This window comes from Lactuca sativa, chromosome 2 (assembly GCF_002870075.4).
Source record: "Lactuca sativa cultivar Salinas chromosome 2, Lsat_Salinas_v11, whole genome shotgun sequence".
Classification (NCBI taxonomy): domain Eukaryota; kingdom Viridiplantae; phylum Streptophyta; class Magnoliopsida; order Asterales; family Asteraceae; genus Lactuca; species Lactuca sativa.
Window position 1 is genome coordinate 7836869 of NC_056624.2, and position 19416 is coordinate 7856284.

Below are 19416 nucleotides of genomic sequence, written 5' to 3' on the forward strand. Positions count from 1 at the left end.
GTCGAATACCAGAAACCCTCCGGCCTCCTGCAGCAACCAGAGATATCAGAATGGAAGTGGGAGCGGATCGCTATGGACTTCATAACCAAGTTGCCCAAGACGACGGGTGGACTTGATTCCATATGGGTCATCGTCGATAGACTGACCAAGTCTGCACACTTCGTGCCGATCAAAGAAACAGACAAGATGGAGAAACTCACAAGAACTTACATTATGGAAATTGTAAGGCTGCACGGTGTTCCTTTATCTATTATCTTGGATAGAGATAGTAGATTCACTTCGAGGTTCTAGCAGTCATTACAAAGTTCCCTAGGAACTAGGCTGGACATGAGTACGGCCTACCATCCACAGACCGACGGGCAAAGTGAGAGAACTATCCAAACCTTAGAAGATATGTTGCGCGCCTGGGTGATTGACTTTAAGAAAGCTGTGGATACCTATTTACCCCTTTTCGAATTTTCCTACAACAACAGTTATCACACGAGCATTAAGGAAGCTCCATTCGAGGCCCTCTATGGCCGAAAGTGCAGATCCCCTCTGTGCTGGGCTGAGGTGGGTGATACCCAGTTAGCTAAGGGACGGGTTCCCTAAAGCACTCTCACGGGTCCGGAGATCATTCGGGAAACGACAGAGAAGATCGTTCAAATTCGTTAACGATTGAAAGCCTCTAGAGACCGACAGAAAAGCTACGCTTACAAGCGAAGGAAACCGTTGGAATTCCAGGTGGGCGACCGAGTCCTATTGAAGGTCTCACCCTGGAAGGGCTTGATACACTTTGGAAAGCGTGGGAAGCTCAATCCAAGATACATAGGGCCTTTCGAGATTCTCGCGAGAATCGGCCCTGTAGCTTACAAACTCAGTCTACCGCGTGAACTCAGTAACGTACATCCTACCTTCCACGTGTCGAACTTGAAAAAGTGTCTATCCGACGAGACTCTTGTTATTCCACTCGACGAGATCGAGATCAGCGAGAGCCTCAACTTCGTGGAGGAAGCCGTAGAAATCATGGAACGAGAAGTTAAGAAAACGAAACAAAGTCGTATCCCAATAGTGAAGGTTCGCTGGAACGCAAAACAGGGACCTGAATTCACTTGGGAACGAGAGGATCAGATGAAACATAAATATCCTCATCTTTTCCCTTAGTTACCTGTATATACTTTATTTGATTAGACTTTAATTTCAGGACGAAATTCCCTTTAACGGGGGGATGATGTGACAATCCGAAATTTCCTTTTGGTCAAAACCCTAAAAGTCAACCACTTCGTATCATAAATTAATATCATTATTTCTTTTGTTTAACAAATGTAAAGTTCGTTTGATTATTATTTTTAAACGAACGGGTGAAAGAAAGTGTCGTCTCGGGTTTTAAATTTTTAAAAACCGCAAACACCTCGCGTCTTAGAAACTCTCGGCCAAACTATTTCGTTTGAGTCGAGAAATGATATCAAAATCCGAAAACTCATGCTTATCCATGAGTTTACTCCTTAAGTCTAGTCATTATGAGTTTACTCCCCATTTACCCAAAAGAGTAAACTCAAGAAAACCTCTCAAGTAGCAAACTAGAATCAATTCAAAATCTTCAAACTTGTAAGTGTTCTATCCATTCCAAGTTGATTAAACACTTAATCTAGTGTTTGTGCATCTATTCATCCATTCACTTTTGTGTTTTTGATTAGATCTCCAAAAACACCAAGAACACACACTAAGTGTTCTTGGACTTTTAGCATACTTCAGGCTTCCTTATTGTAAGTACTTCACTCCTTGAGTCTTATTGAGATAGTATTACAAGTTAGCATCAAGAAATTATGCCAAGAACTCATGGAACAAGGTGTTCACGGTCCAAGAAGATTCTTGGGCCGTAAACACCATAAATGATACCAAAGTGTGTCTAAGCCTCAAAACTAAGCCCTAATTGATATTTAAACCTTCCTTGATATGTTTAAACCCTTACTTGTTGTGTTTAAGCATAGAAAAACATCAAAGACCATCAAAGATAGGTGTTTACGGTTTGGGGATCTCCCAAAACCGTAAACACCCTAAAGTGGGTTTAAGTTGGTCAATTTTCTTCTTTAGGCTTAGAAACTAGCACATACTTTTACCTACTTGTGTTAGGGACTTGAAAACATGGCTATACACTTCTCCATAAGGGTTTATAGTAGTAAACCCAAAGGAAAATGCCATTGGGCCGTAAACTCCTCAAAGGAGGTGTTTTGTTGACCTAGTCCCTTTTAAAGGCTAAACCACTTAGTAGAATTGCTTCAAAAGGCTTGCTAAACCACAAAATAACACTTGGAACTTAAGACTAGAGTTTAGACCATAAACTCTAGAGCTTACTGTCGTAAACTCCAAAGGAGTTTACCCTTGAACCCCAAACACCATAGCAAGGTCCTTTAGCACTTAGATGCAATCCTTATGGCTTGTAGCACTTATATAAGGTGTTTTACATACCTTAGGATGTCTTAACTTTATCAATTAGTGGTTTAAAGTCTAATTGAATACATATATGTGTGATTATATGTTAACTAGGATCATTGAGTGTGAACAAGTCTTCACTTGACACCTAACAATCCTACATCGTTCAGTTCATCCAAACCACCATCTTCAAGTGAGTTCATACCCCTAATCAACGTTTTAAATGATTTTATATGCTTTAATGGGGGGGGGGGGGGAATACAAGTAGAAAACAACATGTTATTAAATCATTTATATGTATTTTATAACTGTGTTTTCATTCAACAGAGTTCACATACTAGAAAATATGATGCATGAAATGGTTTTCTATCTTTAAAATACTTTGTCATCAAATGTATTACTTTTGAAATGTTTATTAACATGACATCAAGTCACTCTAAATTATTAGTCAAAACTCTTAGATACCTTGCAAAACCATTACATATACCTTCTTGAACAAACAATTGTCTTTCAGTTAATTATCATAGGGATAGTTAGAAGAAATAAAACAGTATTCCTATTACAAGGAATCACACAAGAGTCAGTTCATTCTTGAGTCAATACCAGTACATTATCTGACACATGAGTACATTTACATATGATTACATGATACATGAGTACGTTTACACATGGTTACATGAATACCATACATGAATATTGTTACTTAGATACATTATCCTGTATTCAATTACCTGGATACTAGTACCTAGAGTTATGAGGAACATTTATTCGTACCTTCTGTGTAAATTTTCCTACCTATCCCTGTTCGACGGGATGTCTAGACGGGACTAACCATTCTGGAACCCAACTGTTAGCACCACTGGGTGATGAAAATCTACGGATGTTTAAGGTTATCACTTATAATTGATAGATGGATATCGGAACTAACCATTCCTCCATCTTGTTGTTGCAACAGAGGATGAGATGAAAATATTTGGATGATCATTAGGTTACCACTTATATTAGGAGTCGGCTACGGGACTAACCCTTCCTCCAACCTACTGATGCTACAGAGGAAAATTGGACAATCTTCGTATGTTCATTAGGTTATTCATATCGCTTACTGCGATGGCGTGTTAGTCCTGGTATCCAGGGATAACACATACATGGCTATATTTTTCCTATTTACTTTATTTTGTGATATATTCACATAAACGATGAGTTAGACCCATTACTGTTCGTAGTAGTCAAAAAGAAGGAAAAACTATCGTTTTACTTACAAAACATTCGGGTTTTGGTTGAAGACTACATTGTCATAACAAAACATTCGGGTCTTGGTAGAAGACTACATTTCATACTAGTAGGAAATTATGGATTTCTGAGGGTTTTTCATACTTATATCAACTGTCTTACTCAAAGGTTTTACATGACATTCATAACAATTTATCAAAGCAAGACAATGACACTTAAATACTTATGAATTCACCAGCTTTAAAGCTGATACTCTCTTTCAAAATAACTTGTATTCTCAGGTCATCAGTAGACATGTATGGTGGCCAGGTTTTGAGAAGACGGAGCAGACAAGTCTCGTCTTTTATTTTGATTATGAAATTTTGGTGTCTTATTACAATGAAAGAACACACATATATTAAAACTTTAATTATATTGCAATGGATGATGTTGTTGCTTGTTTACTATCTTACACTGTTGTGATACTGTACATGACGTCCTCCACCCCTGAACGTTTCCGCCGTTCGTGGTTTTGGGTGTGACAGCAATGCACCCCCTGGCATTAACCAGACCAGATTCGTCGAAACACAACCATCGAAACCCGAAACCCAACTTTCTCTCTTCTTGCGATGTTCTGACCCCCGCTTCAAGCCGGCCACCTGCCTCATCCTCTGATAACCACACCTAACCACCGAGTACCATTCCCTGATACCTTGCTCGCTCCAAATCACAACAATCATTTGACTCATATGAGCTAGATATAATCCCTAAACCACCAGAATCCCAGTCTGAGTCCAACTTTATCCACTCCAGGTTGACAGAACGACACATCCTTCAGTTTCAGAGCAACTCCCATGTATTCTCCTCCATAATCTCTTACCCATGCTGAACTAGCTCTAGCATCCTCGGGTTGGGAAAACCCGATACACTGGCGACACCTCCAAACATCCCCCATGATGAATTACCACTACATACACAATTCCTTGGTCGAAATCAAGCTGGGAATCCAAGACTCCATCCCTGCATCCCTTCCGAGCCTCTTAGCTCTAAACCCTCAAAATTCCTTTCGTGACCTCGGCAGACATCCAAACCGGATGTGATTCCATACCACCGCCATACACACTGCGCAATAACCATAATTGAAACACTCCAATCATAACTTCGCACTACTGATTTCACTTCCGTGACTTACATTCCCTTTCGAAGCTACATTCCTTTCCTTTTTCCTTACCAAGGAGATCCACTTGGCTGCCTTGACACTACCACAAGTGTCACGGTGCTCACCCAACACTACACCATTTTCTTATGGCATAACCGCTATCCCATATCACGACATACTCAAACCATTTCCTCGTACCGATCTAACGACACATGCAAAGTCTTCAGTATGACTGGACCGTCTTACCAGGCCTTCAGCCAAACTGGACCACTCTCAGAACCTTCAGCAGACCTGGACCGCCCTCCAGGGCCTTCAGTCTGGATGGACCGTTCTCCGAGCCTTCGGCCTGACTGGTATGCCGACCAACCTTCAGTCTCTCCAGACCGGTCAACTAGCAATCAACATTCCGAGTTGCTCCTTCGGGAAACTCCTCCCATGCATGTTGTTCTAGCCCTCTAGGGGTTCCGAACTCTACCTCCATCCCATATAATCTGCCCCGGCCCGATCCCAGGCCTTCCACAATCAATCACCCTTGGTCTGTATCCTGCCCCGCACGCCTGCCACTTACTCATACAAGCCTACACTTTTGGCTGACCGAAACACTGTTGAGTCCCACGCAGCTAAAAAAACTCTCATGCTCACCAATCTTCCGGATAATTCTCTAATTCTCCCCCACTTAGAGCGCTGACTATCAACCACCGACCGCCATTACCGACCTCCCTCTACAACCCTTCACGACACCAACACTTACACGCGAACTGATTTCCACTGACACAAGCAACCTTCGCAAATCACATATCAACATTGATCATCCCAGACTCGAAAGAAACTCGATCTTCAGCTAACCACTCCTCAGACTGTAGATGCTACCCGATATTCAGACCAAACACCCGATTCCCACTATTAACCCTCATGAACGATAACCAACGAAATTCCCAACACTAACCCATAACCATGCCCTAACCCTCAAAAATCAATGAATACAATACCGAAAACCACACAATGATACTAGCAGATAAACAATACTCCACAATAATCATAAGATAATAAGACATCAAGAAGAAACATACCCGCAGCTGCATCCGTCACTGCCCTAACCTCCTCCGGTGTAAGCTGGAAAGCACGACCCTGAACCCTTGGGGGCTGCGCTCCATACTGACCTCCACCCGTGATCCTCAAAGTGGCCGGTGCTGGAGCTTGCACCGGTCCTGCAACAAGCTGTGAATAGTTGACCCTCAAGTGCCCAACCTGATGACAATGATAACAGATCCTCAAATCCTGACCCGAGGCTGCCTGCCGACAATCCCTCACATACTACCCCTCCTTTTCACACTGGCAGCATGCACCACCGGACCTACAAACTCCGGTGTGACCCTTCCCACACTTCCCACAAGTGTGGATGCTCTGATCTCCCAATCTAGAATCGACGGTCTTAGACCGTTTCGGCGCCGGCTGTGACTGCACCGGAGCCTACCTCTGCTCTCGTAACTGCAACTCAATTTCCAACTCACGTCTCCTGGCGGCCTCCTGAAACTCTAACAAGGTCTCGCACCTCTGCGTAGACACAAACTTCCTGATATCCCTCTTGAGCATACTCAGATATCGGGACATCTGAGCCTACTCCGAAGCAAACTCGGGGTAAAACATCGCCCTCTTAGTGAACATCCTGGTGATCTCCGTCATCGACTCCGAATCCTGCTTCAGCTCAAGGAACTCCTGAGCCAATCTCTCCCTCTCAACTCGCAGAACATAACGAGTGCTTAACATCTCTCGAAACTGATCCCATGAAACCGCAACCCTCTGTGCATCTGAATATGACCCCATGGTCAATCTCCACCAATCCTTCACCCCAAGCCTCAACAGCTTCAGATCTCACCTCAACCTCTGATCAGCAGGGCATGAACACGTGAAGAAACACCCTTCCACGATTGAAAACCATCTCATAGCAACAATCAAGTCCTGAAATCCATCAAAGGTAGGGGGCTTCGTATTATCGAAGTCCCGATACTAGAAACCTCTACCAGCTCCTACCCTGCCGCTGCTACAGCCGCTGTAGCTGCCACGATAGCCGTCTCTGTGAGAGTCGCATAACGCTTATCAAAATACTCAACCATAGCGGTCTTGATTGACCCAAACAGTTCTGACAACTCGGCTCGGAACAACGTAGCAACCTCCTCATGCAAGATCTCACGAATCCTAGCATCCAACTCGCCTGTGCTCATCTGACCAATAACCTCGGGTGGTACTGACCCACCTGACCTCCTTCTCATGTTCCCGATCCTGACCCGGATCCACTCCCAGCATGCCTCGTGACCACCATACTGAAAAACACCACAAAATCTCAGATACTTCCTACTAACCCGGGAACCAACTCCCAACTCATCCCTAGAGGTCATGGTTTCCCTGATACGCGTATGGGTCCTGTGCTTTCAGTAGTACGGGCCCATACTACCTTCCACACCTACCCATATTTGTATGAAGTACTACCACAACACCCTAGTGACAAATATACATAACAAGCGCTCAATCATCACTCCTAGAGGAGCACTGGAAATCTCATACAGAGGGAAACCCTAGGCTAGCAGGCATCATAAAACAGGCAACATTATCATGAAATCAGGAAGATCCCTAGCCTAGTACTAGCATGTTGTTCTATCAAATCTCAAAAACAAATATCATGTATGGTATTTTGGGGTTACTTACTGGCTCTAGCTGATCGTACCTCCGCGTCCTCCTTTTACTTATTTTGAAAACCATTTTAAATTCTCTTTTAAAAACTCTTCTTGATTTGAGACTGGATTCACACGAATGTTCCTCCAATTCACTCAAACCATGGCTCTGATACCAACTTATAACGACCAATACATTTATTATCAGAGTATTCCTAGAACCATAACATAAATCATAAATATGAGCAGTACGATCATGCCTTTGCCTTGCCACGGTCTCCAGAAGAACCTGAAAAACATTAAACCACAACTGTAAGCCCGAAAGCATAGTGAGATACCCCCAAAATACCAACCACATATACCATACACACATAACATGCTATATCATAACAATTCACAGAACAGCCATGCATATCGGGTCTACTATGTGACTGGTCCGCCGTGTCGGGCCTTCAGTCCACCGGGTCCACCCTCCGAGTCTAGTCATGTCCCTTGAGCCATGCATATCGGGTCTTCTCCAAGGTTCAAATGCACTCAAATCCCTCACAATCGCGTCTTAGGGCTTCTTGGACTTCAATAGAGGGTAAAGAGGTTGGGGAGAGGTTATAATGTCCTTTATATAGGGCTCATCCCCCGAAATTAGGGTTTTCTCCACTTAGCGCCTACTCACCAAGTCCAGCCTCCGACTCGCCGAGTTGGCCACTTAACACGCGACCAGAGTCGCGACCCTACTCGTCGAGTCCACCCATGGACTCGCCGAGTTGCCCTTTCATATTTACACTTTGAGCCCTGAACTTGCACTCCTGAACTCGGGATGATACAGAGTCCCGATATGAGATGTTTGCATGAGATTGACAGTGATGACTCCGGTGTGGGACACCATTCGTGGGGCCTAGGCAGAGGCTGTAAGACCGGAGAACCGAAAAAGGGAGCGAGTGATCGGACAAGTATCGTAGTTTGTTACCGATATTCGAGGACTTATGACCTTCCAGGGTCGGGTTTGGGTACCGTTTGTTGGCGGAACGCGTACCATCTTGATGGAGGAGGCGCACATATCGAAGTTCTCGATCCATCCCGGGGTCACTAAAATGTTTTTGGACCTGAAGATGGAGTATTGGTCGCCCTGTATGAAGAGGGATGTCGCATGGTTCGTAGAGAGGTGCTTGACCAGTCGCAAGGTTAAGGCCGAGCACCAGCTTCCGCATGGTAAGTTGCAGCCGTTAGAGATTCCCGAGTGGAAGTGGGAACAGATTACCATGGATTTTATCACCAAATTGCCAAGGACTTCTAGGGGTGTCGATGAAATTTGGGTGATTGTGGACAGGTTGACAAAGAGACCTCATTTCCTTGCCATCAGTGAGAGCTCTTCTACGGAGAGGCTAGCAGAGTTTTACGTGAAGGATGTGGTATTGTGGCATGGAGTACCGATCTCGATTGTCTCAGATCCAGATGTGCGTTTCACTTCCAGATTTTTGAAGAAATTTCATGAGGAATTGGGTACGAGACTGCATTTTAGTACCGCATACCACCCGCAGACCAACGGGCAGAGCGAGAAGACGATTCAGACACTCGAGGACATGCTTTGGGGATGTGTACTGGATTTCGGCGGGAGTTGGGACACGTATTTGCCCTTGGCTGAGTTTTCCTATAACAAAAGCCATCACTCGAGCATTGGTATGCCACCCTTTAAGCTGTTGTATGGAAGAAGCTGTTGGACCCCCATTTGCTGGGGCGAGGTAAGGCAACGTGTGATGGGTAGTACAGAGATAATGCTTCAGACGACAGAGCAGATACAACAAGTCAAACAGAGGTTATTGAATGCTTAGAGTCGTCGGAAAAGTTATGCAGATAGGCAATGATCCGAACTCAAGTTCCAGGTCGGTGACTTCATGCTCCTGAAGGTATCTCCTTGGAAAGGAGTGATCCGATTCAGGAAGAGGGGCAAGATGGCACCCCGGTATATTGGTCCATTTAGAGTGATCGCGAGGGTGGGCAGGGTAGTTTATCGCTTGGAGCTACCCGCGGAGTGTATATCCGATGAGTCGGCAGTGGTACCATTGGAGGATATCCTGGTGGACGCGAATCTAAGTTATGCTGAGAAGCCAATCGCAATCTTAGATCGGAATATCAAGATTATGAGAAACAAGGAAATACATCTGGTTCTGGTTCAGTGGCAACATTGGAAGCGATCCGAGATGACTTGGGAGTCAAAGTCGGAGATGCAAGGGCACCATCCAGAGTTATTCATGGAATGAGACTTCAGGGGCGAAGTCTGGTTCTAGTGGGGGAGAATTGAAACACCCCAAGATTCAGGTACATTTATTTCACCCTTATTCTTGGTCAATTGGTCATGATTGGTCCTTGAGTGGAGGAAGCCTTGCAAGTGAGTACGCTGGGAGTACCAGAGGGGTACGCTGCGCGTACTCATGCGCTGATTTTGGACGCGGAGTCGCTAGGTATGCTGGGCGTACCCATAGTTACGCCGGGCGTACCCGACCCAGATGCAAAACCCTAATAAGACTTGTGCACTATTTAAAGTATGCTAAGGCTCATTTCTCAGCCTCCATATCAGTGAGTAAAACCCTAAGAAATAGCCTTCCATCATCCTTGGTGAGTGTGTGTGATCTTGGAGCTAATAGTGCCTTGGTGTGTTATTGAAGAAGGAAGAAAGGAGCTTGTGGAGATTAAAAGCTTGAAGTGTAAGTATGGATCTGGGATCTACAGAGAAAGGAGCTGCATTTAGAGGTATAAAGTTCAAAACTTTCCTCTTCTTTTTGGTTGTGGTTGCATGTGCCATTTCTAGGGTTAAAAACCCCAAAGGTGGAGACTTTATGAGTGTAAGGTGCTCCATGGTCCGAGATCTGTCCCTTTTCAGTAGTATTTGTGGTCTAGATCCATAAAGTCCGCATCTTGGTCATTGATATGAGGTCATGCTCGAGTTCTATGCCTTATAGGGTTAGTGAATGAGATGTTTTGGGTGCTAGTGACTTATTCAGCCATGAAAGGGCTTAAAGTCATCGAATTTATGGTTTTGGAGGCTTAGAAATGGTCAGATCTAAAAGTTAAACGTGGGTCTTAACTGTTTAAGACCCAAAGAGCTGAAGGACTGAAACTGGGTATTACATCGGGCGTAATTCCAGTACGCGCAGGGTAGGAGGTGGCGTACCCCGATCCTCTGAAGTTATTGGTTACGCCCAACGTACATATTTGGTACGTGCAGCGTAAACCAAAGGGTTGGCTTTTGTTGACTTTTAGGGTTTGGTCAAATTTAGGGTATTTGAGCCATGTGAAATAATATTTTGTAGATTTTCATGTCATTTAGATGAATAATGTTCAGCTCATGTATTTCGTTAGAATTCCTGTACTGCTTATGTTTTATGTTGATTTCAGATAGTTCGAGTGGAGCGGTGCTTTGGGAGTAGTTGGATGCTGTGACATCCCCAAAATCACGGCCAGAAAAGACCGATTTTTTTTTTGTTTATGCTTTATAAAAATCAGAGTTCTTCTTTTAATAAAAATGTTGCGGAATTCGTTCCCAGAAAAACATGGTAAATACGTTATTAAAACATTTTCGAAGAAACGTATTTATTTCGTTTTAAAACGTTTGGGATGTCATCGTTAATACAGAAACATAAGCATAAACAGAACTTACATTTATTTACACTAGTGATCTACATCTCTTTGATCTCTCAGTGTAAAGTGACTTCATATGAACACCTGTGATGTAAATAAACTGAGGGGGTCAGATTGGGAAACCTGGTGAGTACATAGGGATTTCAATCCCACAATGTTATACCATATACATAGTTTAAAATTCACAAAATATACAATTTCACCATACATATATATAAACAACTCTTATCCCACCCCATCGATCCTCGCAACGAGGCTATCCATACTCTCGGACCTAAGAGTAGTCGTTTTACCTACTCCATACTCCAGGATTAGAAATGAATGAATATACCAAATCCTTACTCTCGGACTAGAGACGAATGACTAATCCATACTCTCGGATTAAAGATGAATGATTATGCCTAATCCATACTCTCGGACTAGGGACAATAGCTAATCCATACTCTCGGATTAACGACGAATGATTATGCCTAATCCATACTCTCGGACTAGGGACAATAGCTAATCCATACTCTTGGATTAACGACGAATGATTATGCCTAATCATATTCTCGGACTAGGGACAATGACTATGTCTAATCCATACTCCCGGATAAGTGACATATACTAACTTCTATTCTCTGAGTTTAACTCACTTGTACTCGTAACAATATACTACCCAATATTCCTCATATTTAATTTAGGTCTCCAAGATCTTCTCCAAAAATCTCTTCTCCAAGGTTCAAATGCACTCAAATCCCTCACAATCGCGTCTTAGGGCTTCCTGCACTTCAATAGAGGGTAAAGAGGTTGGGGAGAGGTTATAATGTCCTTTATATAGGGCCCATCCCCCGAAATTAGGGTTTTCTCCACTTAGCGCCTACTCACCAAGTCCAGCCTCCGACTCGCCGAGTTGGCCACTTAACACGCGACCAGAGTCGCGACCCTACTCGCCGAGTCCACCCATGGACTCGCCGAGTTGCCCTTTCATATTTACAGTTTGAGCCCTGAACTTGCACTCCTGAACTCGGGATGATACAGAGTCCCGATATGAGATGTTTGCATGAGATTGACAGTGATGACTCCGGTGTGGGACACCATTCGTGGGGCCTAGGCAGAGGCTGTAAGACCGGAGAACCGAAAAAAGGAGCGAGTGATCGGACAAGTATCGGAGTTTGTTACCAATATTCGAGGACTTATGACCTTCCAGGGTCGGGTTTGGGTACCGTTTGTTGGCGGAACGCGTACCATCTTGATGGAGGAGGCGCACATATCGAAGTTCTCGATCCATCCCGGGGTCACTAAAATGTTTTTGGACCTGAAGATGGAGTATTGGTCGCCCTGTATGAAGAGGGATGTCGCATGGTTCGTAGAGAGGTGCTTGACCAGTCGCAAGGTTAAGGCCGAGCACCAGCTTCCGCATGGTAAGTTGCAGCCGTTAGAGATTCCCGAGTGGAAGTGGGAACAGATTACCATGGATTTTATCACCAAATTGCCAAGGACTTCTAGGGGTGTCGATGAAATTTGGGTGATTGTGGACAGGTTGACGAAGAGACCTCATTTCCTTGCCATCAGTGAGAGCTCTTCTACGGAGAGGCTAGCAGAGTTTTACGTGAAGGATGTGGTATTGTGGCATGGAGTACCGATCTCGATTGTCTCAGATCGAGATGTGCGTTTCACTTCCAGATTTTTGAAGAAATTTCATGAGGAATTGGGTACGAGACTGCATTTTAGTACCGCATACCACCCGCAGACCAACGGGCAGAGCGAGAAGACGATTCAGACACTCGAGGACATGCTTTGGGGATGTGTACTGGATTTCGGCGGGAGTTGGGACACGTATTTGCCCTTGGCTGAGTTTTCCTATAACAAAAGCCATCACTCGAGCATTGGTATGCCACCCTTTAAGCTGTTGTATGGAAGAAGCTGTTGGACCCCCATTTGCTGGGGCGAGGTAAGGCAACGTGTGATGGGTAGTACAGAGATAGTGCTTCAGACGACAGAGCAGATACAACAAGTCAAACAGAGGTTATTGAATGCTTAGAGTCGCCGGAAGAGTTATGCAGATAGGCAATGATCCGAACTCAAGTTCCAGGTCGGTGACTTCATGCTCCTGAAGGTATCTCCTTGGAAAGGAGTGATCCGATTCAGGAAGAGGGGCAAGATGGCACCCCGGTATATTGGTCCATTTAGAGTGATCGCGAGGGTGGGCAGGGTAGTTTATCGCTTGGAGCTACCCGCGGAGTGTATATCCGATGAGTCGGCAGTGGTACCATTGGAGGATATCCTGGTGGACGCGAATCTAAGTTATGCTGAGAAGCCAATCGCAATCTTAGATCGGAATATCAAGATTATGAGAAACAAGGAAATACATCTGGTTCTGGTTCAGTGGCAACATTGGAAGGGATCCGAGATGACTTGGGAGTCAAAGTCGGAGATGCAAGGGCACCATCCAGAGTTATTCATGGAATGAGACTTCAGGGGCGAAGTCTAGTTCTAGTGGGGGAGAATTGAAACACCCCAAGATTCAGGTACATTTATTTCACCCTTATTCTTGGTCAATTGGTCATGATTGGTCCTTGAGTGGAGGAAGCCTTGCAAGTGAGTACGCTGGGAGTACCAGAGGGGTATGTTGCGCGTACTCATGCGCTGATTTTGGACGCGGAGTCGCTAGGTATGCTGGGCGTACCCATAGTTACGCCGGGCGTACCCGACCCAGATGCAAAACCCTAATAAGACTTGTGCACTATTTAAAGTATGCTAAGGCTCATTTCTCAGCCTCCATATCAGTGAGTAAAACCCTAAGAAATAGCCTTCCATCATCCTTGGTGAGTGTGTGTGATCTTGGAGCTAATAGTGCCTTGGTGTGTTATTGAAGAAGGAAGAAAGGAGCTTGTGGAGATTAAAAGCTTGAAGTGTAAGTATGGATCTGGGATCTACAGAGAAAGGAGCTGCATTTAGAGGTATAAAGTTCAAAACTTTCCTCTTCTTTTTGGTTGTGGTTGCATGTGCCATTTCTAGGGTTAAAAACCCCAAAGGTGGAGACTTTATGAGTGTAAGGTGCTCCATGGTCCGAGATCTGTCCCTTTTCAGTAGTATTTGTGGTCTAGATCCATAAAGTCCGCATCTTGGTCATTGATATGAGGTCATGCTCGAGTTCTATGCCTTATAGGGTTAGTGAATGAGATGTTTTGGGTGCTAGTGACTTATTCAGCCATGAAAGGGCTTAAAGTCATCGAATTTATGGTTTTGGAGGCTTAGAAATGGTCAGATCTAAAAGTTAAACGTGGGTCTTAACTGTTTAAGACCCAAAGAGCTGAAGGACTGAAACTGGGTATTACATCGGGCGTAATTCCAGTACGCGCAGGGTAGGAGGTGGCGTACCCCGATCCTCTGAAGTTATTGGTTACGCCCAACGTACATATTTGGTACGTGCAGCGTAAACCAAAGGGTTGGCTTTTGTTGACTTTTAGGGTTTGGTCAAATTTAGGGTATTTGAGCCATGTGAAATAATATTTTGTAGATTTTCATGTCATTTAGATGAATAATGTTCAGCTCATGTATTTCGTTAGAATTCCTGTACTGCTTATGTTTTATGTTGATTTCAGATAGTTCGAGTGGAGCGATGCTTTGGGAGTAGTTGGATGCTGTGACATCCCCAAAATCACGGCCAGAAAAGACCGATTTTTTTTTTGTTTATGCTTTATAAAAATCAGAGTTCTTCTTTTAATAAAAATGTTGCGGAATTCGTTCCCAGAAAAACATGGTAAATACGTTATTAAAACATTTTCGAAGAAATGTATTTATTTCGTTTTAAAACGTTTGGGATGTCATCGTTAATACAGAAACATAAGCATAAACAGAACTTACATTTATTTACACTAGTGATCTACATCTCTTTGATCTCTCAGTGTAAAGTGACTTCATATGAACACCTGTGATGTAAATAAACTGAGGGGGTCAGGTTGGGAAACCTGGTGAGTACATAGGGATTTCAATCCCACAATGTTATACCATATATATAGTTTAAAATTCACAAAATATACAATTTCACCATACATATATATAAACAACTCTTATCCCACCCCATCGATCCTCGCAACGAGGCTATCCATACTCTCGGACCTAAGAGTAGTCGTTTTACCTACTCCATACTCCAGGATTAGAAATGAATGAATATACCAAATCCTTACTCTCGGACTAGAGACGAATGACTAATCCATACTCTCGGATTAAAGATGAATGATTATGCCTAATCCATACTCTCGGACTAGGGACAATAGCTAATCCATACTCTCGGATTAGCGACGAATGATTATGCCTAATCCATACTCTCGGACTAGGGACAATAGCTAATCCATACTCTTGGATTAACGACGAATGATTATGCCTAATCATATTCTCGGACTAGGGACAATGACTATGTCTAATCCATACTCCCGGATAAGTGACATATACTAACTTCTATTCTCTGAGTTTAACTCACTTGTACTCGTAACAATATACTACCCAATATTCCTCATATTTAATTTAGGTCTCCAAGATCTTCTCCAAAAATCTCTTCTCCAAGGTTCAAATGCACTCAAATCCCTCACAATCGCGTCTTAGGGCTTCCTGCACTTCAATAGAGGGTAAAGAGGTTGGGGAGAGGTTATAATGTCCTTTATATAGGGCCCATCCCCCGAAATTAGGGTTTTCTCCACTTAGCGCCTACTCACCAAGTCCAGCCTCCGACTCGCCGAGTTGGCCACTTAACACGCGACCAGAGTCGCGACCCTACTCGCCGAGTCCACCCATGGACTCGCCGAGTTGCCCTTTCATATTTACAGTTTGAGCCCTGAACTTGCACTCCTGAACTCGGGATGATACAGAGTCCCGATATGAGATGTTTGCATGAGATTGACAGTGATGACTCCGGTGTGGGACACCATTCGTGGGGCCTAGGCAGAGGCTGTAAGACCGGAGAACCGAAAAAAGGAGCGAGTGATCGGACAAGTATCGGAGTTTGTTACCAATATTCGAGGACTTATGACCTTCCAGGGTCGGGTTTGGGTACCGTTTGTTGGCGGAACGCGTACCATCTTGATGGAGGAGGCGCACATATCGAAGTTCTCGATCCATCCCGGGGTCACTAAAATGTTTTTGGACCTGAAGATGGAGTATTGGTCGCCCTGTATGAAGAGGGATGTCGCATGGTTCGTAGAGAGGTGCTTGACCAGTCGCAAGGTTAAGGCCGAGCACCAGCTTCCGCATGGTAAGTTGCAGCCGTTAGAGATTCCCGAGTGGAAGTGGGAACAGATTACCATGGATTTTATCACCAAATTGCCAAGGACTTCTAGGGGTGTCGATGAAATTTGGGTGATTGTGGACAGGTTGACGAAGAGACCTCATTTCCTTGCCATCAGTGAGAGCTCTTCTACGGAGAGGCTAGCAGAGTTTTACGTGAAGGATGTGGTATTGTGGCATGGAGTACCGATCTCGATTGTCTCAGATCGAGATGTGCGTTTCACTTCCAGATTTTTGAAGAAATTTCATGAGGAATTGGGTACGAGACTGCATTTTAGTACCGCATACCACCCGCAGACCAACGGGCAGAGCGAGAAGACGATTCAGACACTCGAGGACATGCTTTGGGGATGTGTACTGGATTTCGGCGGGAGTTGGGACACGTATTTGCCCTTGGCTGAGTTTTCCTATAACAAAAGCCATCACTCGAGCATTGGTATGCCACCCTTTAAGCTGTTGTATGGAAGAAGCTGTTGGACCCCCATTTGCTGGGGCGAGGTAAGGCAACGTGTGATGGGTAGTACAGAGATAGTGCTTCAGACGACAGAGCAGATACAACAAGTCAAACAGAGGTTATTGAATGCTTAGAGTCGCCGGAAGAGTTATGCAGATAGGCAATGATCCGAACTCAAGTTCCAGGTCGGTGACTTCATGCTCCTGAAGGTATCTCCTTGGAAAGGAGTGATCCGATTCAGGAAGAGGGGCAAGATGGCACCCCGGTATATTGGTCCATTTAGAGTGATCGCGAGGGTGGGCAGGGTAGTTTATCGCTTGGAGCTACCCGCGGAGTGTATATCCGATGAGTCAGCAGTGGTACCATTGGAGGATATCCTGGTGGACGCGAATCTAAGTTATGCTGAGAAGCCAATCGCAATCTTAGATCGGAATATCAAGATTATGAGAAACAAGGAAATACATCTGGTTCTGGTTCAGTGGCAACATTGGAAGGGATCCGAGATGACTTGGGAGTCAAAGTCGGAGATGCAAGGGCACCATCCAGAGTTATTCATGGAATGAGACTTCAGGGGCGAAGTCTGGTTCTAGTGGGGGAGAATTGAAACACCCCAAGATTCAGGTACATTTATTTCACCCTTATTCTTGGTCAATTGGTCATGATTGGTCCTTGAGTGGAGGAAGCCTTGCAAGTGAGTACGCTGGGAGTACCAGAGGGGTACGCTGCGCGTACTCATGCGCTGATTTTGGACGCGGAGTCGCTAGGTATGCTGGGCGTACCCATAGTTACGCCGGGCGTACCCGACCCAGATGCAAAACCCTAATAAGACTTGTGCACTATTTAAAGTATGCTAAGGCTCATTTCTCAGCCTCCATATCAGTGAGTAAAACCCTAAGAAATATCCTTCCATCATCCTTGGTGAGTGTGTGTGATCTTGGAGCTAATAGTGCCTTGGTGTGTTATTGAAGAAGGAAGAAAGGAGCTTGTGGAGATTAAAAGCTTGAAGTGTAAGTATGGATCTGGGATCTACAGAGAAAGGAGCTGCATTTAGAGGTATAAAGTTCAAAACTTTCCTCTTCTTTTTGGTTGTGGTTGCATGTGCCATTTCTAGGGTTAAAAACCCCAAAGGTGGAGACTTTATGAGTGTAAGGTGCTCCATGGTCCGAGATCAGTCCCTTTTCAGTAGTATTTGTGGTCTAGATCCATAAAGTCCGCATCTTGGTCATTGATATGAGGTCATGCTCGAGTTCTATGCCTTCTAGGGTTAGAGAATGAGATGTTTTGGGTGCTAGTGACTTATTCAGCCATGAAAGGGCTTAAAGTCATCGAATTTATGGTTTTGGAGGCTTAGAAATGGTCAGATCTAAAAGTTAAACGTGGGTCTTAACTGTTTAAGACCCAAGGAGCTGAAGGACTAAAACTGGGTATTACATCGGGCGTAATTCCAGTACGCGCAGGGTAGGAGGTGGCGTACCCCGATCCTCTGAAGTTATCGGTTACGCCCAACGTACATATTTGGTACGTGCAGCATAAACCAAAGGGTTGGCTTTTGTTGACTTTTAGGGTTTGGTCAAATTTAGGGTATTTGAGCCATGTGAAATAATATTTTGTAGATTTTCATGTCATTTAGATGAATAATGTTCAGCTCATGTATTTCGTTAGAATTCCTGTACTGCTTATGTTTTATGTTGATTTCAGATAGTTCGAGTGGAGCGGTGCTTTGGGAGTAGTTGGATGCTGTGACATCCCCAAAATCACGGCCAGAAAAGACCGATTTTTTTTTTGTTTATGCTTTATAAAAATCAGAGTTCTTCTTTTAATAAAAATGTTGCGGAATTCATTCCCAGAAAAACATGGTAAATACGTTATTAAAACATTTTCGAAGAAACGTATTTATTTCGTTTTAAAACGTTTGGGATGTCATCGTTAATACAGAAACATAAGCATAAACAGAACTTACATTTATTTACACTAGTGATCTACATCTCTTTGATCTCTCAGTGTAATGTGACTTCATATGAACACCTGTGATGTAAATAAACTGGGGGGGTCAGGTTGGGAAACCTGGTGAGTACATAGGGATTTCAATCCCACAATGTTATACCATATATATAGTTTAAAATTCACAAAATATACAATTTCACCATACATATATATAAACAACTCTTATCCCACCCCATCGATCCTCGCAACGAGGCTATCCATACTCTCGGACCTAAGATTAGTCGTTTTACCTACTCCATACTCCAGGATTAGAAATGAATAAATATACCAAATCCTTACTCTCGGACTAGAGACGAATGACTAATCCGTACTCTCGGATTAAAGATGAATGGTTATGCCTAATCCATACTCTCGGACTAGGGACAATAGCTAATCCATACTCTCGGATTAACGACGAATGATTATGCCTAATCCATACTCTCGGACTAGGGACAATAGCTAATCCATACTCTCGGATTAACGACGAATGATTATGCCTAATCATATTCTCGGACTAGGGACAATGACTATGTCTAATCCATACTCCCGGATAAGTGACATATACTAACTTCTATTCTCTGAGTTTAACTCACTTGTACTCGTAAGAATATACTACCCAATATTCCTCATAT